The following is a 26,909-nucleotide window of genomic DNA, read 5'->3' as shown; positions in this document are numbered from 1 at the left end:
TGGAACTTAGTATGTAGCACCAGTCTACCCCAGGAATTACTAGGAAATCGCTTGATTGAGCTTGGAGGCACTCGTCTTGTGTGCCGGGAGATTCCAGTTACCTCTCCCAACACTTGCGTCAAGCAGCGAGCCTAGGCCTTTTGGAAGCGAAAGGTAGCGGCAGGCAGGATGTAGGGTTACAGGCCATGAGCTCAACTCTCAGAAGTGTGTATGCATGGGAGGCAAATGTCTGCTACCCACTCGGACATGGGAGTTGGAACCTAGCTACACTCCTATTGAAGAAGGATGTTGGAAATCGCTGTATTCAACTCAGATACACGGGAGTTCAGGCCCAATGCTTACACATGCTTTTCCCACAACCAATCCCAGCCACTAACATAAGGAGGTTAGCAGGTACGTCTACAGTCAGGCAGGATGCGGGAGGCTTCTGCCCTGTCCTCAGCTCTCACAGGGAAGCATGCCTAGAAGCCAGCTCTCAACTAGCTGCATTCTTATGACAGTGTGAAGGTAGCAGTATTCTGAGTAAGGAGGTTCCCAGATTACCACTCTACTGCACCTGGAGATACCGTCCAGGTCTGCATTGTTCACTTGCGTCTCAGAGGCCTCTGGCAAAAGTCTCTGGTGAAGACGTGGGAAACTCACTCTGCAGGCAGTGTGGAACTGTGAGGGAATGAGGGTGAGCTCAACTCTCAGAAGTAAGATGATTTTGGACAAGGCGTTCAGCTACCTTCTCACATATGGAACTTAGTATGTAGCACAGGTCTACCCCAGGAATTACTGGGAAATCGCTGGATTGAGCTTGGAGGCAGTAGTCTTGTGTGCCGGGAGATTCCAGTTACCTCTCCCAACACTTCGGTGAAGCAGCGAGCCTAGGCCTTTTGGAAGCGAAAGGTAGCTGCAGGCTGGAGGTAGGGTTACAGGCCATAAGCTCAATTCTCAGAAGTGGGTATGCATGGGAGGCAGATGTCTGCTACCCACTCGGACATGCGAGTGGGAACCTAGCTACACTCTGATGAAGAAGGACTTTGGAAATCGCTGTATTCAACTCAGATACACGTGGGTTCAGGCACAACGATTCCACATGCTTTTCTCACAACCTTTCCCTGCCACTAACATGAGGACGTTAGCAGCTCCTTCTACTGTCAAGCAGGATGCGGGAGGGTTGTGCCCTGTCCTTAGCTCTCACAGGGAAGCATGCCTTGAAGCCAGCTGTCAACTAGCTGCATTCTTATGGCAGGGTGAAGGTAGCAGTATTCTGAGACAGGAGGTTCCCAGATTACCACTCTACTGCACCTGGAGATACCCTCCAGGTCTGCATTGTTAACTTGCGTCTCAGAGGCCTCTGGCAAACGTCTCTGGTGAAGACGTGCGAAACTCACTCTGCAGGCAGTGTGGAACTGTGAGGGACTGTGGGTGAGCTCAACTCTCAGAAGTAAGATGTTTTTGGACAAGGCGTTCAGCTACCTACTCACGTATGGAACTTAGTATGTCGCACCAGTCTACCCAGGAATTACTGGGAAATCGCTTGATTGATCTTGGAGGCACTCGTCTTGTGTGCCGGGAGATTCCAGTTACCTCTCCCAACACTTGCGTCAAGCAGCGAGCCTAGGCCTTTTGGAAGCGAAAGGTAGCTCCAGGCAGGAGGTAGGGTTACAGGCCATAAGCTCAACTCTCAGAAGTGGGTATGCATGGGAGGGAGATGTATGCTACCCACTCGGACATGCAAGTGGGAACCTAGCTACACTCTGATGAAGAAGGACTTTGGAAATCGCTGTATTCAACTCAGATACACGTGGGTTCAGGCACAACGATTCCACATGCTTTTCTCACAACCTTTCCCTGCCACTAACATGAGGACGTTAGCAGCTCCTTCTACAGTCAAGCAGGATGCGGGAGGGTTGTGCCCTGTCCTTAGCTCTCACAGGGAAGCATGCCTTGAAGCCAGCTGTCAACTAGCTGCATTCTTATGGCAGGGTGAAGGTAGCAGTATTCTGAGACAGGAGGTTCCCAGATTACCACTCTACTGCACCTGGAGATACCCTCCAGGTCTGCATTGTTAACTTGCGTCTCAGAGGCCTCTGGCAAAAGTCTCTGGTGAAGACGTGGGAAACTCACTCTGCAGGCAGTGTGGAACTGTGAGGGACAGAGGGTGAGCTCAACTCTCAGAAGTAAGATGTTTTTGGACAAGGCGTTCAACTATCTACTCACGTATGGAACTTAGTATGTAGCACCAGTCTACCCCAGGAATTACTAGGAAATCGCTTGATTGAGCTTGGAGGCACTCGTCTTGTGTGCCGGGAGATTCCAGTTACCTCTCCCAACACTTGCGTCAAGCAGCGAGCCTAGGCCTTTTGGAAGCAAAAGGTAGCTGCAGGCAGGAGGTAGGGTTACAGGCCATAAGCTCAACTCTCAGAAGTGGGTATGCATGGGAGGCAGATGTATGCTACCCACTCGGACATGCGAGTGGGAACCTAGCTACACTCTGATGAAGAAGGACTTTGGAAATCGCTGTATTCAACTCAGATACACGTGGGTTCAGGCACAACGATTCCACATGCTTTTCTCACAACCTCTCCCTGCCACTAACATGAGGACGTTAGCAGCTCCTTCTACTGTCAAGCAGGATGCGGGAGGGTTGTGCCCTGTCCTTAGCTCTCACAGGGAAGCATGCCTTGAAGCCAGCTGTCAACTAGCTGCATTCTTATGGCAGGGTGAAGGTAGCAGTATTCTGAGACAGGAGGTTCCCAGATTACCACTCTACTGCACCTGGAGATACCCTCCAGGTCTGCATTGTTAACTTGCGTCTCAGAGGCCTCTGGCAAACGTCTCTGGTGAAGACGTGGGAAACTCACTCTGCAGGCAGTGTGGAACTGTGAGGGACTGAGGGTGAGCTCAACTCTCAGAAGTAAGATGTTTTTGGACAAGGCGTTCAACTACCTACTCACGTATGGAACTTAGTATGTAGCACCAGTCTACCCCAGGAATTACTAGGAAATCGCTTGATTGAGCTTGGAGGCACTCGTCTTGTGTGCCGGGAGATTCCAGTTACCTCTCCCAACACTTGCGTCAAGCAGCGAGCCTAGGCCTTTTGGAAGCGAAAGGTAGCGGCAGGCAGGATGTAGGGTTACAGGCCATGAGCTCAACTCTCAGAAGTGTGTATGCATGGGAGGCAAATGTCTGCTACCCACTCGGACATGGCAGTTGGAACCTAGCTACACTCCTATTGAAGAAGGATGTTGGAAATCGCTGTATTCAACTCAGATACACGGGAGTTCAGGCCCAATGCTTACACATGCTTTTCCCACAACCAATCCCAGCCACTAACATAAGGAGGTTAGCAGGTACGTCTACAGTCAGGCAGGATGCGGGAGGCTTCTGCCCTGTCCTCAGCTCTCACAGGGAAGCATGCCTAGAAGCCAGCTCTCAACTAGCTGCATTCTTATGACAGTGTGAAGGTAGCAGTATTCTGAGTAAGGAGGTTCCCAGATTACCACTCTACTGCACCTGGAGATACCGTCTAGGTCTGCATTGTTAACTTGCGTCTCAGAGGCCTCTGGCAAAAGTCTCTGGTGAAGACGTGGGAAACTCACTCTGCAGGCAGTGTGGAACTGTGAGGGACTGAGGGTGAGCTCAACTCTAAGCAGTAAGATGATTTTGGACAAGGCGTTCAGCTACCTTCTCACATATGGAACTTAGTATGTAGCACCAGTCTACCCCAGGAATTACTGGGAAATCGCTGGATTGAGCTTGGAGGCACTAGTCTTGTGTGCCGGGAGATTCCAGTTACCTCTCCCAACACTTCGGTGAAGCAGCGAGCCTAGGCCTTTTGGAAGCGAAAGGTAGCTGCAGGCTGGAGGTAGGGTTACAGGCCATAAGCTCAATTCTCAGAAGTGGGTATGCATGGGAGGCAGATGTCTGCTACCCACTCGGACATGCGAGTGGGAACCTAGCTACACTCTGATGAAGAAGGACTTTGGAAATCGCTGTATTCAACTCAGATACACGTGGGTTCAGGCACAACGATTCCACATGCTTTTCTCACAACCTTTCCCTGCCACTAACCTGAGGACGTTAGCAGCTCCTTCTACAGTCAAGCAGGATGCGGGAGGGTTGTGCCCTGTCCTTAGCTCTCACAGGGAAGCATGCCTTGAAGCCAGCTGTCAACTAGCTGCATTCTTATGGCAGGGTGAAGGTAGCAGTATTCTGAGACAGGAGGTTCCCAGATTACCACTCTACTGCACCTGGAGATACCCTCCAGGTCTGCATTGTTAACTTGCGTCTCAGAGGCCTCTGGCAAACGTCTCTGGTGAAGACGTGCGAAACTCACTCTGCAGGCAGTGTGGAACTGTGAGGGACTGTGGGTGAGCTCAACTCTCAGAAGTAAGATGTTTTTGGACAAGGCGTTCAACTACCTACTCACGTATGGAACTTAGTATGTAGCACCAGTCTACCCAGGAATTACTAGGAAATCGCTTGATTGAGCTTGGAGGCACTCGTCTTGTGTGCCGGGAGATTCCAGTTACCTCTCCCAACACTTGCGTCAAGCAGCGAGCCTAGGCCTTTTGGAAGCAAAAGGTAGCTGCAGGCAGGAGGTAGGGTTACAGGCCATAAGCTCAACTCTCAGAAGTGGGTATGCATGGGAGGCAGATGTATGCTACCCACTCGGACATGCGAGTGGGAACCTAGCTACACTCTGATGAAGAAGGACTTTGGAAATCGCTGTATTCAACTCAGATACACGTGGGTTCAGGCACAACGATTCCACATGCTTTTCTCACAACCTCTCCCTGCCACTAACATGAGGACGTTAGCAGCTCCTTCTACTGTCAAGCAGGATGCGGGAGGGTTGTGCCCTGTCCTTAGCTCTCACAGGGAAGCATGCCTTGAAGCCAGCTGTCAACTAGCTGCATTCTTATGGCAGGGTGAAGGTAGCAGTATTCTGAGACAGGAGGTTCCCAGATTACCACTCTACTGCACCTGGAGATACCCTCCAGGTCTGCATTGTTAACTTGCGTCTCAGAGGCCTCTGGCAAACGTCTCTGGTGAAGACGTGGGAAACTCACTCTGCAGGCAGTGTGGAACTGTGAGGGACTGAGGGTGAGCTCAACTCTCAGAAGTAAGATGTTTTTGGACAAGGCGTTCAACTACCTACTCATGTATGGAACTTAGTATGTAGCACCAGTCTACCCCAGGAATTACTAGGAAATCGCTTGATTGAGCTTGGAGGCACTCGTCTTGTGTGCCGGGAGATTCCAGTTACCTCTCCCAACACTTGCGTCAAGCAGCGAGCCTAGGCCTTTTGGAAGCGAAAGGTAGCGGCAGGCAGGATGTAGGGTTACAGGCCATGAGCTCAACTCTCAGAAGTGTGTATGCATGGGAGGCAAATGTCTGCTACCCACTCGGACATGGGAGTTGGAACCTAGCTACACTCCTATTGAAGAAGGATGTTGGAAATCGCTGTATTCAACTCAGATACACGGGAGTTCAGGCCCAATGCTTACACATGCTTTTCCCACAACCAATCCCAGCCACTAACATAAGGAGGTTAGCAGGTACGTCTACAGTCAGGCAGGATGCGGGAGGCTTCTGCCCTGTCCTCAGCTCTCACAGGGAAGCATGCCTAGAAGCCAGCTCTCAACTAGCTGCATTCTTATGACAGTGTGAAGGTAGCAGTATTCTGAGTAAGGAGGTTCCCAGATTACCACTCTACTGCACCTGGAGATACCGTCCAGGTCTGCATTGTTAACTTGCGTCTCAGAGGCCTCTGGCAAAAGTCTCTGGTGAAGACGTGGGAAACTCACTCTGCAGGCAGTGTGGAACTGTGAGGGAATGAGGGTGAGCTCAACTCTCAGAAGTAAGATGATTTTGGACAAGGCGTTCAGCTACCTTCTCACATATGGAACTTAGTATGTAGCACCAGTCTACCCCAGGAATTACTGGGAAATCGCTGGATTGAGCTTGGAGGCACTAGTCTTGTGTGCCGGGAGATTCCAGTTACCTCTCCCAACACTTCGGTGAAGCAGCGAGCCTAGGCCTTTTGGAAGCGAAAGGTAGCTGCAGGCTGGAGGTAGGGTTACAGGCCATAAGCTCAATTCTCAGAAGTGGGTATGCATGGGAGGCAGATGTCTGCTACCCACTCGGACATGCGAGTGGGAACCTAGCTACACTCTGATGAAGAAGGACTTTGGAAATCGCTGTATTCAACTCAGATACACGTGGGTTCAGGCACAACGATTCCACATGCTTTTCTCACAACCTTTCCCTGCCACTAACATGAGGACGTTAGCAGCTCCTTCTACAGTCAAGCAGGATGCGGGAGGGTTGTGCCCTGTCCTTAGCTCTCACAGGGAAGCATGCCTTGAAGCCAGCTGTCAACTAGCTGCATTCTTATGGCAGGGTGAAGGTAGCAGTATTCTGAGACAGGAGGTTCCCAGATTACCACTCTACTGCACCTGGAGATACCCTCCAGGTCTGCATTGTTAACTTGCGTCTCAGAGGCCTCTGGCAAAAGTCTCTGGTGAAGACGTGGGAAACTCACTCTGCAGGCAGTGTGGAACTGTGAGGGACTGAGGGTGAGCTCAACTCTCAGAAGTAAGATGTTTTTGGACAAGGCGTTCAACTACCTACTCACGTATGGAACTTAGTATGTAGCACCAGTCTACCCCAGGAATTACTAGGAAATCGCTTGATTGAGCTTGGAGGCACTCGTCTTGTGTGCCGGGAGATTCCAGTTACCTCTCCCAACACTTGCGTCAAGCAGCGAGCCTAGGCCTTTTGGAAGCGAAAGGTAGCGGCAGGCAGGATGTAGGGTTACAGGCCATGAGCTCAACTCTCAGAAGTGTGTATGCATGGGAGGCAAATGTCTGCTACCCACTCGGACATGGGAGTTGGAACCTAGCTACACTCCTATTGAAGAAGGATGTTGGAAATCGCTGTATTCAACTCAGATACACGGGAGTTCAGGCCCAATGCTTACACATGCTTTTCCCACAACCAATCCCAGCCACTAACATAAGGAGGTTAGCAGGTACGTCTACAGTCAGGCAGGATGCGGGAGGCTTCTGCCCTGTCCTCAGCTCTCACAGGGAAGCATGCCTAGAAGCCAGCTCTCAACTAGCTGCATTCTTATGACAGTGTGAAGGTAGCAGTATTCTGAGTAAGGAGGTTCCCAGATTACCACTCTACTGCACCTGGAGATACCGTCCAGGTCTGCATTGTTAACTTGCGTCTCAGAGGCCTCTGGCAAAAGTCTCTGGTGAAGACGTGGGAAACTCACTCTGCAGGCAGTGTGGAACTGTGAGGGACTGAGGGTGAGCTCACCTCTCAGCAGTAAGATGATTTTGGACAAGGCGTTCAGCTACCTTCTCAAATATGGACTTAGTATGTAGCACCAGTCTACCCCAGGAATTACTGGGAAATCGCTGGATTGAGCTTGGAGGCACTAGTCTTGTGTGCCGGCAGATTCCAGTTACCTCTCCCAACACTTCGGTGAAGCAGCGAGCCTAGGCCTTTTGGAAGCGAAAGGTAGCTGCAGGCTGGAGGTAGGGTTACAGGACATAAGCTCAATTCTCAGAAGTGGGTATGCATGGGAGGCAGATGTCTGCTACCCACTCGGACATGCGAGTGGGAACCTAGCTACACTCTGATGAAGAAGGACTTTGGAAATCGCTGTATTCAACTCAGATACACGTGGGTTCAGGCACAACGATTCCACATGCTTTTCTCACAACCTTTCCCTGCCACTAACATGAGGACGTTAGCAGCTCCTTCTACAGTCAAGCAGGATGCGGGAGGGTTGTGCCCTGTCCTTAGCTCTCACAGGGAAGCATGCCTTGAAGCCAGCTGTCAACTAGCTGCATTCTTATGGCAGGGTGAAGGTAGCAGTATTCTGAGACAGGAGGTTCCCAGATTACCACTCTACTGCACCTGGAGATACCCTCCAGGTCTGCATTGTTAACTTGCGTCTCAGAGGCCTCTGGCAAACGTCTCTGGTGAAGACGTGCGAAACTCACTCTGCAGGCAGTGTGGAACTGTGAGGGACTGTGGGTGAGCTCAACTCTCAGAAGTAAGATGTTTTTGGACAAGGCGTTCAACTACCTACTCACGTATGGAACTTAGTATGTAGCACCAGTCTACCCAGGAATTATTGGAAATCGCTTGATTGAGCTTGGAGGCACTCGTCTTGTGTGCCGGGAGATTCCAGTTACCTCTCCCAACACTTGCGTCAAGCAGCGAGCCTAGGCCTTTTGGAAGCGAAAGGTAGCTGCAGGCAGGATGTAGGGTTACAGGCCATAAGCTCAACTCTCAGAAGTGGGTATGCATGGGAGGCAGATGTATGCTACCCACTCGGACATGCGAGTGGGAACCTAGCTACACTCTGATGAAGAAGGACTTTGGAAATCGCTGTATTCAACTCAGATACACGTGGGTTCAGGCACAACGATTCCACATGCTTTTCTCACAACCTTTCCCTGCCACTAACATGAGGACGTTAGCAGCTCCTTCTACTGTCAAGCAGGATGCAGGAGGGTTGTGCCCTGTCCTTAGCTCTCACAGGGAAGCATGCCTTGAAGCCAGCTGTCAACTAGCTGCATTCTTATGGCAGGGTGAAGGTAGCAGTATTCTGAGACAGGAGGTTCCCAGATTACCACTCTACTGCACCTGGAGATACCCTCCAGGTCTGCATTGTTAACTTGCGTCTCAGAGGCCTCTGGCAAAAGTCTCTGGTGAAGACGTGGGAAACTCACTCTGCAGGCAGTGTGGAACTGTGAGGGACTGAGGGTGAGCTCAACTCTCAGAAGTAAGATGTTTTTGGACAAGGCGTTCAACTACCTACTCACGTATGGAACTTAGTATGTAGCACCAGTCTACCCCAGGAATTACTAGGAAATCGCTTGATTGAGCTTGGAGGCACTCGTCTTGTGTGCCGGGAGATTCCAGTTACCTCTCCCAACACTTGCGTCAAGCAGCGAGCCTAGGCCTTTTGGAAGCGAAAGGTAGCGGCAGGCAGGATGTAGGGTTACAGGCCATGAGCTCAACTCTCAGAAGTGTGTATGCATGGGAGGCAAATGTCTGCTACCCACTCGGACATGGGAGTTGGAACCTAGCTACACTCCTATTGAAGAAGGATGTTGGAAATCGCTGTATTCAACTCAGATACACGGGAGTTCAGGCCCAATGCTTACACATGCTTTTCCCACAACCAATCCCAGCCACTAACATAAGGAGTTTAGCAGGTACGTCTACAGTCAGGCAGGATGCGGGAGGCTTCTGCCCTGTCCTCAGCTCTCACAGGGAAGCATGCCTAGAAGCCAGCTCTCAACTAGCTGCATTCTTATGACAGTGTGAAGGTAGCAGTATTCTGAGTAAGGAGGTTCCCAGATTACCACTCTACTGCACCTGGAGATACCGTCCAGGTCTGCATTGTTAACTTGCGTCTCAGAGGCCTCTGGCAAAAGTCTCTGGTGAAGACGTGGGAAACTCACTCTGCAGGCAGTGTGGAACTGTGAGGGAATGAGGGTGAGCTCAACTCTCAGAAGTAAGATGATTTTGGACAAGGCGTTCAGCTACCTTCTCACATATGGAACTTAGTATGTAGCACAGGTCTACCCCAGGAATTACTGGGAAATCGCTGGTTTGAGCTTGGAGGCACTAGTCTTGTGTGCCGGGAGATTCCAGTTACCTCTCCCAACACTTCGGTGAAGCAGCGAGCCTAGGCCTTTTGGAAGCGAAAGGTAGCTGCAGGCTGGAGGTAGGGTTACAGGCCATAAGCTCAATTCTCAGAAGTGGGTATGCATGGGAGGCAGATGTCTGCTACCCACTCGGACATGCGAGTGGGAACCTAGCTACACTCTGATGAAGAAGGACTTTGGAAATCGCTGTATTCAACTCAGATACACGTGGGTTCAGGCACAACGATTCCACATGCTTTTCTCACAACCTTTCCCTGCCACTAACATGAGGACGTTAGCAGCTCCTTCTACTGTCAAGCAGGATGCGGGAGGGTTGTGCCCTGTCCTTAGCTCTCACAGGGAAGCATGCCTTGAAGCCAGCTGTCAACTAGCTGCATTCTTATGGCAGGGTGAAGGTAGCAGTATTCTGAGACAGGAGGTTCCCAGATTACCACTCTACTGCACCTGGAGATACCCTCCAGGTCTGCATTGTTAACTTGCGTCTCAGAGGCCTCTGGCAAACGTCTCTGGTGAAGACGTGCGAAACTCACTCTGCAGGCAGTGTGGAACTGTGAGGGACTGTGGGTGAGCTCAACTCTCAGAAGTAAGATGTTTTTGGACAAGGCGTTCAGCTACCTACTCACGTATGGAACTTAGTATGTAGCACAAGTCTACCCAGGAATTACTGGGAAATCGCTTGATTGAGCTTGGAGGCACTCATCTTGTGTGCCGGGAGATTCCAGTTACCTCTCCCAACACTTGCGTCAAGCAGCGAGCCTAGGCCTTTTGGAAGCGAAAGGTAGCTGCAGGCTGGAGGTAGGGTTACAGGCCAAAAGCTCAATTCTCAGAAGTGGGTATGCATGGGAGGCAGATGTCTGCTACCCACTCGGACATGCGAGTGGGAACCTAGCTACACTCTGATGAAGAAGGACTTTGGAAATCGCTGTATTCAACTCAGATACACGTGGGTTCAGGCACAACGATTCCACATGCTTTTCTCACAACCTTTCCCTGCCACTAACATGAGGACGTTAGCAGCTCCTTCTACAGTCAAGCAGGATGCGGGAGGGTTGTGCCCTGTCCTTAGCTCTCACAGGGAAGCATGCCTTGAAGCCAGCTGTCAACTAGCTGCATTCTTATGGCAGGGTGAAGGTAGCAGTATTCTGAGACAGGAGGTTCCCAGATTACCACTCTACTGCACCTGGAGATACCCTCCAGGTCTGCATTGTTAACTTGCGTCTCAGAGGCCTCTGGCAAACGTCTCTGGTGAAGACGTGGGAAACTCACTCTGCAGGCAGTGTGGAACTGTGAGGGACAGAGGGTGAGCTCAACTCTCAGAAGTAAGATGTTTTTGGACAAGGCGTTCAACTACCTACTCACGTATGGAACTTAGTATGTAGCACCAGTCTACCCCAGGAATTACTAGGAAATCGCTTGATTGAGCTTGGAGGCACTCGTCTTGTGTGCCGGGAGATTCCAGTTACCTCTCCCAACACTTGCGTCAAGCAGCGAGCCTAGGCCTTTTGGAAGCGAAAGGTAGCGGCAGGCAGGATGTAGGGTTACAGGCCATGAGCTCAACTCTCAGAAGTGTGTATGCATGGGAGGCAAATGTCTGCTACCCACTCGGACATGGGAGTTGGAACCTAGCTACACTCCTATTGAAGAAGGATGTTGGAAATCGCTGTATTCAACTCAGATACACGGGAGTTCAGGCCCAATGCTTACACATGCTTTTCCCACAACCAATCCCAGCCACTAACATAAGGAGGTTAGCAGGTACGTCTACAGTCAGGCAGGATGCGGGAGGCTTCTGCCCTGTCCTCAGCTCTCACAGGGAAGCATGCCTAGAAGCCAGCTCTCAACTAGCTGCATTCTTATGACAGTGTGAAGGTAGCAGTATTCTGAGTAAGGAGGTTCCCAGATTACCACTCTACTGCACCTGGAGATACCGTCCAGGTCTGCATTGTTAACTTGCGTCTCAGAGGCCTCTGGCAAAAGTCTCTGGTGAAGACGTGGGAAACTCACTCTGCAGGCAGTGTGGAACTGTGAGGGAATGAGGGTGAGCTCAACTCTCAGAAGTAAGATGATTTTGGACAAGGCGTTCAGCTACCTTCTCACATATGGAACTTAGTATGTAGCACCAGTCTACCCCAGGAATTACTGGGAAATCGCTGGTTTGAGCTTGGAGGCACTAGTCTTGTGTGCCGGGAGATTCCAGTTACCTCTCCCAACACTTCGGTGAAGCAGCGAGCCTAGGCCTTTTGGAAGCGAAAGGTAGCTGCAGGCTGGAGGTAGGGTTACAGGCCATAAGCTCAATTCTCAGAAGTGGGTATGCATGGGAGGCAGATGTCTGCTACCCACTCGGACATGCGAGTGGGAACCTAGCTACACTCTGATGAAGAAGGACTTTGGAAATCGCTGTATTCAACTCAGATACACGTGGGTTCAGGCACAACGATTCCACATGCTTTTCTCACAACCTTTCCCTGCCACTAACATGAGGACGTTAGCAGCTCCTTCTACTGTCAAGCAGGATGCGGGAGGGTTGTGCCCTGTCCTTAGCTCTCACAGGGAAGCATGCCTTGAAGCCAGCTGTCAACTAGCTGCATTCTTATGGCAGGGTGAAGGTAGCAGTATTCTGAGACAGGAGGTTCCCAGATTACCACTCTACTGCACCTGGAGATACCCTCCAGGTCTGCATTGTTAACTTGCGTCTCAGAGGCCTCTGGCAAACGTCTCTGGTGAAGACGTGCGAAACTCACTCTGCAGGCAGTGTGGAACTGTGAGGGACTGTGGGTGAGCTCAACTCTCAGAAGTAAGATGTTTTTGGACAAGGCGTTCAGCTACCTACTCACGTATGGAACTTAGTATGTAGCACAAGTCTACCCAGGAATTACTGGGAAATCGCTTGATTGAGCTTGGAGGCACTCGTCTTGTGTGCCGGGAGATTCCAGTTACCTCTCCCAACACTTGCGTCAAGCAGCGAGCCTAGGCCTTTTGGAAGCGAAAGGTAGCTCCAGGCAGGAGGTAGGGTTACAGGCCATAAGCTCAACTCTCAGAAGTGGGTATGCATGGGAGGCAGATGTATGCTACCCACTCGGACATGCGAGTGGGAACCTAGCTACACTCTGATGAAGAAGGACTTTGGAAATCACTGTATTCAACTCAGATACACGTGGGTTCAGGCACAACGATTCCACATGCTTTTCTCACAACCTTTCCCTGCCACTAACATGAGGACGTTAGCAGCTCCTTCTACTGTCAAGCAGGATGCGGGAGGGTTGTGCCCTGTCCTTAGCTCTCACAGGGAAGCATGCCTTGAAGCCAGCTGTCAACTAGCTGCATTCTTATGGCAGGGTGAAGGTAGCAGTATTCTGAGACAGGAGGTTCCCAGATTACCACTCTACTGCACCTGGAGATACCCTCCAGGTCTGCATTGTTAACTTGCGTCTCAGAGGCCTCTGGCAAAAGTCTCTGGTGAAGACGTGGGAAACTCACTCTGCAGGCAGTGTGGAACTGTGAGGGACAGAGGGTGAGCTCAACTCTCAGAAGTAAGATGTTTTTGGACAAGGCGTTCAACTACCTACTCACGTATGGAACTTAGTATGTAGCACCAGTCTACCCCAGGAATTACTAGGAAATCGCTTGATTGAGCTTGGAGGCACTCGTCTTGTGTGCCGGGAGATTCCAGTTACCTCTCCCAACACTTGCGTCAAGCAGCGAGCCTAGGCCTTTTGGAAGCGAAAGGTAGCGGCAGGCAGGATGTAGGGTTACAGGCCATGAGCTCAACTCTCAGAAGTGTGTATGCATGGGAGGCAAATGTCTGCTACCCACTCGGACATGGGAGTTGGAACCTAGCTACACTCCTATTGAAGAAGGATGTTGGAAATCGCTGTATTCAACTCAGATACACGGGAGTTCAGGCCCAATGCTTACACATGCTTTTCCCACAACCAATCCCAGCCACTAACATAAGGAGGTTAGCAGGTACGTCTACAGTCAGGCAGGATGCGGGAGGCTTCTGCCCTGTCCTCAGCTCTCACAGGGAAGCATGCCTAGAAGCCAGCTCTCAACTAGCTGCATTCTTATGACAGTGTGAAGGTAGCAGTATTCTGAGTAAGGAGGTTCCCAGATTACCACTCTACTGCACCTGGAGATACCGTCCAGGTCTGCATTGTTCACTTGCGTCTCAGAGGCCTCTGGCAAAAGTCTCTGGTGAAGACGTGGGAAACTCACTCTGCAGGCAGTGTGGAACTGTGAGGGAATGAGGGTGAGCTCAACTCTCAGAAGTAAGATGATTTTGGACAAGGCGTTCAGCTACCTTCTCACATATGGAACTTAGTATGTAGCACAGGTCTACCCCAGGAATTACTGGGAAATCGCTGGATTGAGCTTGGAGGCACTAGTCTTGTGTGCCGGCAGATTCCAGTTACCTCTCCCAACACTTCGGTGAAGCAGCGAGCCTAGGCCTTTTGGAAGCGAAAGGTAGCTGCAGGCTGGAGGTAGGGTTACAGGCCAAAAGCTCAATTCTCAGAAGTGGGTATGCATGGGAGGCAGATGTCTGCTACCCACTCGGACATGCGAGTGGGAACCTAGCTACACTCTGATGAAGAAGGACTTTGGAAATCGCTGTATTCAACTCAGATACACGTGGGTTCAGGCACAACGATTCCACATGCTTTTCTCACAACCTTTCCCTGCCACTAACATGAGGACGTTAGCAGCTCCTTCTACAGTCAAGCAGGATGCGGGAGGGTTGTGCCCTGTCCTTAGCTCTCACAGGGAAGCATGCCTTGAAGCCAGCTGTCAACTAGCTGCATTCTTATGGCAGGGTGAAGGTAGCAGTATTCTGAGACAGGAGGTTCCCAGATTACCACTCTACTGCACCTGGAGATACCCTCCAGGTCTGCATTGTTAACTTGCGTCTCAGAGGCCTCTGGCAAACGTCTCTGGTGAAGACGTGCGAAACTCACTCTGCAGGCAGTGTGGAACTGTGAGGGACTGTGGGTGAACTCAACTCTCAGAAGTAAGATGTTTTTGGACAAGGCGTTCAGCTACCTACTCACGTATGGAACTTAGTATGTCGCACCAGTCTACCCAGGAATTACTGGGAAATCGCTTGATTGAGCTTGGAGGCACTCGTCTTGTGTGCCGGGAGATTCCAGTTACCTCTCCCAACACATGCGTCAAGCAGCGAGCCTAGGCCTTTTGGAAGCGAAAGGTAGCTGCAGGCAAGAGGTAGGGTTACAGGCCATAAGCTCAACTCTCAGAAGTGGGTATGCATGGGAGGCAGATGTCTGCTACCCACTCGGACATGCGAGTGGGAACCTAGCTACACTCTGATGAAGAAGGACTTTGGAAATCGCTGTATTCAACTCAGATACACGTGGGTTCAGGCACAACGATTCCACATGCTTTTCTCACAACCTTTCCCTGCCACTAACATGAGGACGTTAGCAGCTCCTTCTACTGTCAAGCAGGATGCGGGAGGGTTGTGCCCTGTCCTTAGCTCTCACAGGGAAGCATGCCTTGAAGCCAGCTGTCAACTAGCTGCATTCTTATGGCAGGGTGAAGGTAGCAGTATTCTGAGACAGGAGGTTCCCAGATTACCACTCTACTGCACCTGGAGATACCCTCCAGGTCTGCATTGTTAACTTGCGTCTCAGAGGCCTCTGGCAAAAGTCTCTGGTGAAGACGTGGGAAACTCACTCTGCAGGCAGTGTGGAACTGTGAGGGACTGAGGGTGAGCTCAACTCTCAGAAGTAAGATGTTTTTGGACAAGGCGTTCAACTACCTACTCACGTATGGAACTTAGTATGTAGCACCAGTCTACCCCAGGAATTACTAGGAAATCGCTTGATTGAGCTTGGAGGCACTCGTCTTGTGTGCCGGGAGATTCCAGTTACCTCTCCCAACACTTGCGTCAAGCAGCGAGCCTAGGCCTTTTGGAAGCGAAAGGTAGCGGCAGGCAGGATGTAGGGTTACAGGCCATGAGCTCAACTCTCAGAAGTGTGTATGCATGGGAGGCAAATGTCTGCTACCCACTCGGACATGGGAGTTGGAACCTAGCTACACTCCTATTGAAGAAGGATGTTGGAAATCGCTGTATTCAACTCAGATACACGGGAGTTCAGGCCCAATGCTTACACATGCTTTTCCCACAACCAATCCCAGCCACTAACATAAGGAGGTTAGCAGGTACGTCTACAGTCAGGCAGGATGCGGGAGGCTTCTGCCCTGTCCTCAGCTCTCACAGGGAAGCATGCCTAGAAGCCAGCTCTCAACTAGCTGCATTCTTATGACAGTGTGAAGGTAGCAGTATTCTGAGTAAGGAGGTTCCCAGATTACCACTCTACTGCACCTGGAGATACCGTCCAGGTCTGCATTGTTCACTTGCGTCTCAGAGGCCTCTGGCAAAAGTCTCTGGTGAAGACGTGGGAAACTCACTCTGCAGGCAGTGTGGAACTGTGAGGGAATGAGGGTGAGCTCAACTCTCAGAAGTTAGATGATTTTGGACAAGGCGTTCAGCTACCTTCTCACATATGGAACTTAGTATGTAGCACAGGTCTACCCCAGGAATTACTGGGAAATCGCTGGATTGAGCTTGGAGGCACTAGTCTTGTGTGCCGGCAGATTCCAGTTACCTCTCCCAACACTTCGGTGAAGCAGCGAGCCTAGGCCTTTTGGAAGCGAAAGGTAGCTGCAGGCTGGAGGTAGGGTTACAGGCCATAAGCTCAATTCTCAGAAGTGGGTATGCATGGGAGGCAGATGTCTGCTACCCACTCGGACATGCGAGTGGGAACCTAGCTACACTCTGATGAAGAAGGACTTTGGAAATCGCTGTATTCAACTCAGATACACGTGGGTTCAGGCACAACGATTCCACATGCTTTTCTCACAACCTTTCCCTGCCACTAACATGAGGACGTTAGCAGCTCCTTCTACAGTCAAGCAGGATGCGGGAGGGTTGTGCCCTGTCCTTAGCTCTCACAGGGAAGCATGCCTTGAAGCCAGCTGTCAACTAGCTGCATTCTTATGGCAGGGTGAAGGTAGCAGTATTCTGAGACAGGAGGTTCCCAGATTACCACTCTACTGCACCTGGAGATACCCTCCAGGTCTGCATTGTTAACTTGCGTCTCAGAGGCCTCTGGCAAACGTCTCTGGTGAAGACGTGGGAAACTCACTCTGCAGGCAGTGTGGAACTGTGAGGGACTGAGGGTGAGCTCAACTCTCAGAAGTAAGATGTTTTTGGACAAGGCGTTCAACTACCTACTCACGTATGGAACTTAGTATGTAGCACCAGTCTACCCCAGGAATTACTAGGAAATCGCTTGATTGAGCTTGGAGGCACTCGTCTTGTGTGCCGGGAGATTCCAGTTACCTCTCCCAACACTTGCGTCAAGCAGCGAGCCTAGGCCTTTTGGAAGCGAAAGGTAGCGGCAGGCAGGATGTAGGGTTACAGGCCATGAGCTCAACTCTCAGAAGTGTGTATGCATGGGAGGCAAATGTCTGCTACCCACTCGGACATGGCAGTTGGAACCTAGCTACACTCCTATTGAAGAAGGATGTTGGAAATCGCTGTATTCAACTCAGATACACGGGAGTTCAGGCCCAATGCTTACACATGCTTTTCCCACAACCAATCCCAGCCACTAACATAAGGAGGTTAGCAGGTACGTCTACAGTCAGGCAGGATGCGGGAGGCTTCTGCCCTGTCCTCAGCTCTCACAGGGAAGCATGCCTAGAAGCCAGCTCTCAACTAGCTGCATTCTTATGACAGTGTGAAGGTAGCAGTATTCTGAGTAAGGAGGTTCCCAGATTACCACTCTACTGCACCTGGAGATACCGTCCAGGTCTGCATTGTTAACTTGCGTCTCAGAGGCCTCTGGCAAAAGTCTCTGGTGAAGACGTGGGAAACTCACTCTGCAGGCAGTGTGGAACTGTGAGGGACTGAGGGTGAGCTCAACTCTAAGCAGTAAGATGATTTTGGACAAGGCGTTCAGCTACCTTCTCACATATGGAACTTAGTATGTAGCACCAGTCTACCCCAGGAATTACTGGGAAATCGCTGGATTGAGCTTGGAGGCACTCGTCTTGTGTGCCGGGAGATTCCAGTTACCTCTCCCAACACTTCGGTGAAGCAGCGAGCCTAGGCCTTTTGGAAGCGAAAGGTAGCTGCAGGCTGGAGGTAGGGTTACAGGCCATAAGCTCAATTCTCAGAAGTGGGTATGCATGGGAGGCAGATGTCTGCTACCCACTCGGACATGCGAGTGGGAACCTAGCTACACTCTGATGAAGAAGGACTTTGGAAATCGCTGTATTCAACTCAGATACACGTGGGTTCAGGCACAACGATTCCACATGCTTTTCTCACAACCTTTCCCTGCCACTAACATGAGGACGTTAGCAGCTCCTTCTACAGTCAAGCAGGATGCGGGAGGGTTGTGCCCTGTCCTTAGCTCTCACAGGGAAGCATGCCTTGAAGCCAGCTGTCAACTAGCTGCATTCTTATGGCAGGGTGAAGGTAGCAGTATTCTGAGACAGGAGGTTCCCAGATTACCACTCTACTGCACCTGGAGATACCCTCCAGGTCTGCATTGTTAACTTGCGTCTCAGAGGCCTCTGGCAAACGTCTCTGGTGAAGACGTGCGAAACTCACTCTGCAGGCAGTGTGGAACTGTGAGGGACTGTGGGTGAGCTCAACTCTCAGAAGTAAGATGTTTTTGGACAAGGCGTTCAACTACCTACTCACGTATGGAACTTAGTATGTAGCACCAGTCTACCCAGGAATTACTAGGAAATCGCTTGATTGAGCTTGGAGGCACTCGTCTTGTGTGCCGGGAGATTCCAGTTACCTCTCCCAACACTTGCGTCAAGCAGCGAGCCTAGGCCTTTTGGAAGCAAAAGGTAGCTGCAGGCAGGAGGTAGGGTTACAGGCCATAAGCTCAACTCTCAGAAGTGGGTATGCATGGGAGGCAGATGTATGCTACCCACTCGGACATGCGAGTGGGAACCTAGCTACACTCTGATGAAGAAGGACTTTGGAAATCGCTGTATTCAACTCAGATACACGTGGGTTCAGGCACAACGATTCCACATGCTTTTCTCACAACCTCTCCCTGCCACTAACATGAGGACGTTAGCAGCTCCTTCTACTGTCAAGCAGGATGCGGGAGGGTTGTGCCCTGTCCTTAGCTCTCACAGGGAAGCATGCCTTGAAGCCAGCTGTCAACTAGCTGCATTCTTATGGCAGGGTGAAGGTAGCAGTATTCTGAATAAGGAGGTTCCCAGATTACCACTCTACTGCACCTGGAGATACCCTCCATGTCTGCATTGTTAACTTGCGTCTCAGAGGCCTCTGGCAAAAGTCTCTGGTGAAGACGTGGGAAACTCACTCTGCAGGCAGTGTGGAACTGTGAGGGACTGAGGGTGAGCTCAACTCTCAGAAGTAAGATGTTTTTGGACAAGGCGTTCAACTACCTACTCACGTATGGAACTTAGTATGTAGCACCAGTCTACCCCAGGAATTACTAGGAAATCGCTTGATTGAGCTTGGAGGCACTCGTCTTGTGTGCCGGGAGATTCCAGTTACCTCTCCCAACACTTGCGTCAAGCAGCGAGCCTAGGCCTTTTGGAAGCGAAAGGTAGCGGCAGGCAGGATGTAGGGTTACAGGCCATGAGCTCAACTCTCAGAAGTGTGTATGCATGGGAGGCAAATGTCTGCTACCCACTCGGACATGGCAGTTGGAACCTAGCTACACTCCTATTGAAGAAGGATGTTGGAAATCGCTGTATTCAACTCAGATACACGGGAGTTCAGGCCCAATGCTTACACATGCTTTTCCCACAACCAATCCCAGCCACTAACATAAGGAGGTTAGCAGGTACGTCTACAGTCAGGCAGGATGCGGGAGGCTTCTGCCCTGTCCTCAGCTCTCACAGGGAAGCATGCCTAGAAGCCAGCTCTCAACTAGCTGCATTCTTATGACAGTGTGAAGGTAGCAGTATTCTGAGTAAGGAGGTTCCCAGATTACCACTCTACTGCACCTGGAGATACCGTCCAGGTCTGCATTGTTCACTTGCGTCTCAGAGGCCTCTGGCAAAAGTCTCTGGTGAAGACGTGGGAAACTCACTCTGCAGGCAGTGTGGAACTGTGAGGGAATGAGGGTGAGCTCAACTCTCAGAAGTAAGATGATTTTGGACAAGGCGTTCAGCTACCTTCTCACATATGGAACTTAGTATGTAGCACAGGTCTACCCCAGGAATTACTGGGAAATCGCTGGATTGAGCTTGGAGGCACTAGTCTTGTGTGCCGGGAGATTCCAGTTACCTCTCCCAACACTTCGGTGAAGCAGCGAGCCTAGGCCTTTTGGAAGCGAAAGGTAGCTGCAGGCTGGAGGTAGGGTTACAGGCCAAAAGCTCAATTCTCAGAAGTGGGTATGCATGGGAGGCAGATGTCTGCTACCCACTCGGACATGCGAGTGGGAACCTAGCTACACTCTGATGAAGAAGGACTTTGGAAATCGCTGTATTCAACTCAGATACACGTGGGTTCAGGCACAACGATTCCACATGCTTTTCTCACAACCTTTCCCTGCCACTAACATGAGGACGTTAGCAGCTCCTTCTACAGTCAAGCAGGATGCGGGAGGGTTGTGCCCTGTCCTTAGCTCTCACAGGGAAGCATGCCTTGAAGCCAGCTGTCAACTAGCTGCATTCTTATGGCAGGGTGAAGGTAGCAGTATTCTGAGACAGGAGGTTCCCAGATTACCACTCTACTGCACCTGGAGATACCCTCCAGGTCTGCATTGTTAACTTGCGTCTCAGAGGCCTCTGGCAAACGTCTCTGGTGAAGACGTGCGAAACTCACTCTGCAGGCAGTGTGGAACTGTGAGGGACTGTGGGTGAGCTCAACTCTCAGAAGTAAGATGTTTTTGGACAAGGCGTTCAGCTACCTACACACGTATGGAACTTAGTATGTAGCACCAGTCTACCCAGGAATTACTGGGAAATCGCTTGATTGATCTTGGAGGCACTCGTCTTGTGTGCCGGGAGATTCCAGTTACCTCTCCCAACACATGCGTCAAGCAGCGAACCTAGGCCTTTTGGAAGCGAAAGGTAGCTGCAGGCAAGAGGTAGGGTTACAGGCCATAAGCTCAACTCTCAGAAGTGGGTATGCATGGGAGGCAGATGTATGCTACCCACTCGGACATGCGAGTGGGAACCTAGCTACACTCTGATGAAGAAGGACTTTGGAAATCGCTGTATTCAACTCAGATACACGTGGGTTCAGGCACAACGATTCCACATGCTTTTCTCACAACCTTTCCCTGCCACTAACATGAGGACGTTAGCAGCTCCTTCTACTGTCAAGCAGGATGCGGGAGGGTTGTGCCCTGTCCTTAGCTCTCACAGGGAAGCATGCCTTGAAGCCAGCTGTCAACTAGCTGCATTCTTATGGCAGGGTGAAGGTAGCAGTATTCTGAGACAGGAGCTTCCCAGATTACCACTCTACTGCACCTGGAGATACCCTCCAGGTCTGCATTGTTAACTTGCGTCTCAGAGGCCTCTGGCAAACGTCTCTGGTGAAGACGTGGGAAACTCACTCTGCAGGCAGTGTGGAACTGTGAGGGACTGAGGGTGAGCTCAACTCTCAGAAGTAAGATGTTTTTGGACAAGGCGTTCAACTACCTACTCACGTATGGAACTTAGTATGTAGCACCAGTCTACCCCAGGAATTACTAGGAAATCGCTTGATTGAGCTTGGAGGCACTCGTCTTGTGTGCCGGGAGATTCCAGTTACCTCTCCCAACACTTGCGTCAAGCAGCGAGCCTAGGCCTTTTGGAAGCGAAAGATAGCTGCAGGCTGGAGGTAGGGTTACAGGCCATAAGCTCAACTCTCAGAAGTGGGTATGCATGGGAGGGAGATGTATGCTACCCACTCGGACATGCGAGTGGGAACCTAGCTACACTCTGATGAAGAAGGACTATGGAAATCGCTGTATTCAACTCAGATACACGGGAGTTCAGGCCCAATGCTTACACATGCTTTTCCCACAACCTATCCCAGCCACTAACATAAGGAGGTTAGCAGGTAAGTCTACAGTCAGGCAGGATGCGGGAGGGTTCTGCCCTGTCCTCAGCTCTCACAGGGAAGCATGCCTAGAAGCCAGCTCTCAACTAGCTGCATTCTTATGACAGTGTGAAGGTAGCAGTATTCTGAGTAAGGAGGTTCCCAGATTACCACTCTACTGCACCTGGAGATACCGTCCAGGTCTGCATTGTTCACTTGCGTCTCAGAGGCCTCTGGCAAAAGTCTCTGGTGAAGACGTGGGAAACTCACTCTGCAGGCAGTGTGGAACTGTGAGGGACTGAGGGTGAGCTCACCTCTCAGCAGTAAGATGATTTTGGACAAGGCGTTCAGCTACCTTCTCAAATATGGACTTAGTATGTAGCACCAGTCTACCCCAGGAATTACTGGGAAATCGCTGGATTGAGCTTGGAGGCACTAGTCTTGTGTGCCGGCAGATTCCAGTTACCTCTCCCAACACTTCGGTGAAGCAGCGAGCCTAGGCCTTTTGGAAGCGAAAGGTAGCTGCAGGCTGGAGGTAGGGTTACAGGCCATAAGCTCAATTCTCAGAAGTGGGTATGCATGGGAGGCAGATGTCTGCTACCCACTCGGACATGCGAGTGGGAACCTAGCTACACTCTGATGAAGAAGGACTTTGGAAATCGCTGTATTCAACTCAGATACACGTGGGTTCAGGCACAACGATTCCACATGCTTTTCTCACAACCTTTCCCTGCCACTAACATGAGGACGTTAGCAGCTCCTTCTACAGTCAAGCAGGATGCGGGAGGGTTGTGCCCTGTCCTTAGCTCTCACAGGGAAGCATGCCTTGAAGCCAGCTGTCAACTAGCTGCATTCTTAAGGCAGGGTGAAGGTAGCAGTATTCTGAGACAGGAGGTTCCCAGATTACCACTCTACTGCACCTGGAGATACCCTCCAGGTCTGCATTGTTAACTTGCGTCTCAGAGGCCTCTGGCAAACGTCTCTGGTGAAGACGTGCGAAACTCACTCTGCAGGCAGTGTGGAACTGTGAGGGACTGTGGGTGAGCTCAACTCTCAGAAGTAAGATGTTTTTGGACAAGGCGTTCAACTACCTACTCACGTATGGAACTTAGTATGTAGCACCAGTCTACCCAGGAATTACTAGGAAATCGCTTGATTGATCTTGGAGGCACTCGTCTTGTGTGCCGGGAGATTCCAGTTACCTCTCCCAACACTTGCGTCAAGCAGCGAGCCTAGGCCTTTTGGAAGCGAAAGGTAGCTGCAGGCAGGAGGTAGGGTTACAGGCCATAAGCTCAACTCTCAGAAGTGGGTATGCATGGGAGGGAGATGTATGCTACCCACTCGGACATGCGAGTGGGAACCTAGCTACACTCTGATGAAGAAGGACTTTGGAAATCGCTGTATTCAACTCAGATACACGTGGGTTCAGGCACAACGATTCCACATGCTTTTCTCACAACCTTTCCCTGCCACTAACATGAGGACGTTAGCAGCTCCTTCTACTGTCAAGCAGGATGCGGGAGGGTTGTGCCCTGTCCTTAGCTCTCACAGGGAAGCATGCCTTGAAGCCAGCTGTCAACTAGCTGCATTCTTATGGCAGGGTGAAGGTAGCAGTATTCTGAGACAGGAGGTTCCCAGATTACCACTCTACTGCACCTGGAGATACCCTCCAGGTCTGCATTGTTAACTTGCGTCTCAGAGGCCTCTGGCAAAAGTCTCTGGTGAAGACGTGGGAAACTCACTCTGCAGGCAGTATGGAACTGTGAGGGACAGAGGGTGAGCTCAACTCTCAGAAGTAAGATGTTTTTGGACAAGGCGTTCAACTACCTACTCACGTATGGAACTTAGTATGTAGCACCAGTCTACCCCAGGAATTACTAGGAAATCGCTTGATTGAGCTTGGAGGCACTCGTCTTGTGTGCCGGGAGATTCCAGTTACCTCTCCCAACACTTGCGTCAAGCAGCGAGCCTAGGCCTTTTGGAAGCGAAAGGTAGCGGCAGGCAGGATGTAGGGTTACAGGCCATGAGCTCAACTCTCAGAAGTGTGTATGCATGGGAGGCAAATGTCTGCTACCCACTCGGACATGGGAGTTGGAACCTAGCTACACTCCTATTGAAGAAGGATGTTGGAAATCGCTGTATTCAACTCAGATACACGGGAGTTCAGGCCCAATGCTTACACATGCTTTTCCCACAACCAATCCCAGCCACTAACATAAGGAGGTTAGCAGGTACGTCTACAGTCAGGCAGGATGCGGGAGGCTTCTGCCCTGTCCTCAGCTCTCACAGGGAAGCATGCCTAGAAGCCAGCTCTCAACTAGCTGCATTCTTATGACAGTGTGAAGGTAGCAGTATTCTGAGTAAGGAGGTTCCCAGATTACCACTCTACTGCACCTGGAGATACCGTCCAGGTCTGCATTGTTAACTTGCGTCTCAGAGGCCTCTGGCAAAAGTCTCTGGTGAAGACGTGGGAAACTCACTCTGCAGGCAGTGTGGAACTGTGAGGGACTGAGGGTGAGCTCAACTCTAAGCAGTAAGATGATTTTGGACAAGGCGTTCAGCTACCTTCTCACATATGGAACTTAGTATGTAGCACCAGTCTACCCCAGGAATTACTGGGAAATCGCTGGATTGAGCTTGGAGGCACTAGTCTTGTGTGCCGGGAGATTCCAGTTACCTCTCCCAACACTTCGGTGAAGCAGCGAGCCTAGGCCTTTTGGAAGCGAAAGGTAGCTGCAGGCTGGAGGTAGGGTTACAGGCCATAAGCTCAATTCTCAGAAGTGGGTATGCATGGGAGGCAGATGTCTGCTACCCACTCGGACATGCGAGTGGGAACCTAGCTACACTCTGATGAAGAAGGACTTTGGAAATCGCTGTATTCAACTCAGATACACGTGGGTTCAGGCACAACGATTCCACATGCTTTTCTCACAACCTTTCCCTGCCACTAACATGAGGACGTTAGCAGCTCCATCTACAGTCAAGCAGGATGCGGGAGGGTTGTGCCCTGTCCTTAGCTCTCACAGGGAAGCATGCCTTGAAGCCAGCTGTCAACTAGCTGCATTCTTATGGCAGGGTGAAGGTAGCAGTATTCTGAGACAGGAGGTTCCCAGATTACCACTCTACTGCACCTGGAGATACCCTCCAGGTCTGCATTGTTAACTTGCGTCTCAGAGGCCTCTGGCAAACGTCTCTGGTGAAGACGTGCGAAACTCACTCTGCAGACAGTGTGGAACTGTGAGGGACTGTGGGTGAGCTCAACTCTCAGAAGTAAGATGTTTTTGGACAAGGCGTTCAACTACCTACTCACGTATGGAACTTAGTATGTAGCACCAGTCTACCCCAGGAATTACTAGGAAATCGCTTGATTGAGCTTGGAGGCACTCGTCTTGTGTGCCGGGAGATTCCAGTTACCTCTCCCAACACTTGCGTCAAGCAGCGAGCCTAGGCCTTTTGGAAGCGAAAGGTAGCTGCAGGCAGGAGGTAGGGTTACAGGCCATAAGCTCAACTCTCAGAAGTGGGTATGCATGGGAGGGAGATGTATGCTACCCACTCGGACATGCGAGTGGGAACCTAGCTACACTCTGATGAAGAAGGACTTTGGAAATCGCTGTATTCAACTCAGATACACGTGGGTTCAGGCACAACGATTCCACATGCTTTTCTCACAACCTTTCCCTGCCACTAACATGAGGACGTTAGCAGCTCCTTCTACTATCAAGCAGGATGTGGGAGGGTTGTGCCCTGTCCTTAGCTCTCACAGGGAAGCATGCCTTGAAGCCAGCTGTCAACTAGCTGCATTCTTATGGCAGGGTGATGGTAGCAGTATTCTGAGACAGGAGGTTCCCAGATTACCACTCTACTGCACCTGGAGATACCCTCCAGGTCTGCATTGTTAACTTGCGTCTCAGAGGCCTCTGGCAAAAGTCTCTGGTGAAGACGTGGGAAACTCATTCTGCAGGCAGTGTGGAACTGTGAGGGACTGAGGGTGAGCTCAACTCTCAGAAGTAAGATGTTTTTGGACAAGGCGTTCAACTACCTACTCACGTATGGAACTTAGTATGTAGCACCAGTCTACCCCAGGAATTACTAGGAAATCGCTTGATTGAGCTTGGAGGCACTCGTCTTGTGTGCCGGGAGATTCCAGTTACCTCTCCCAACACTTGCGTCAAGCAGCGAGCCTAGGCCTTTTGGAAGCGAAAGGTAGCGGCAGGCAGGATGTAGGGTTACAGGCCATGAGCTCAACTCTCAGAAGTGTGTATGCATGGGAGGCAAATGTCTGCTACCCACTCGGACATGGCAGTTGGAACCTAGCTACACTCCTATTGAAGAAGGATGTTGGAAATCGCTGTATTCAACTCAGATACACGGGAGTTCAGGCCCAATGCTTACACATGCTTTTCCCACAACCAATCCCAGCCACTAACATAAGGAGGTTAGCAGGTACGTCTACAGTCAGGCAGGATGCGGGAGGCTTCTGCCCTGTCCTCAGCTCTCACAGGGAAGCATGCCTAGAAGCCAGCTCTCAACTAGCTGCATTCTTATGACAGTGTGAAGGTAGCAGTATTCTGAGTAAGGAGGTTCCCAGATTACCACTCTACTGCACCTGGAGATACCGTCCAGGTCTGCATTGTTAACTTGCGTCTCAGAGGCCTCTGGCAAAAGTCTCTGGTGAAGACGTGGGAAACTCACTCTGCAGGCAGTGTGGAACTGTGAGGGACTGAGGGTGAGCTCAACTCTAAGCAGTAAGATGATTTTGGACAAGGCGTTCAGCTACCTTCTCACATATGGAACTTAGTATGTAGCACCAGTCTACCCCAGGAATTACTGGGAAATCGCTGGATTGAGCTTGGAGGCACTAGTCTTGTGTGCCGGGAGATTCCAGTTACCTCTCCCAACACTTCGGTGAAGCAGCGAGCCTAGGCCTTTTGGAAGCGAAAGGTAGCTGCAGGCTGGAGGTAGGGTTACAGGCCATAAGCTCAATTCTCAGAAGTGGGTATGCATGGGAGGCAGATGTCTGCTACCCACTCGGACATGCGAGTGGGAACCTAGCTACACTCTGATGAAGAAGGACTTTGGAAATCGCTGTATTCAACTCAGATACACGTGGGTTCAGGCACAACGATTCCACATGCTTTTCTCACAACCTTTCCCTGCCACTAACA

The sequence above is a fragment of the Canis lupus genome, chromosome 19, assembly GCF_048164855.1.
Source record: "Canis lupus baileyi chromosome 19, mCanLup2.hap1, whole genome shotgun sequence".
NCBI classification, from domain to species: domain Eukaryota; kingdom Metazoa; phylum Chordata; class Mammalia; order Carnivora; family Canidae; genus Canis; species Canis lupus.
The sequence above is the reverse complement of the archived record's forward strand: the minus strand, read 5'-3'. Positions refer to the sequence as shown.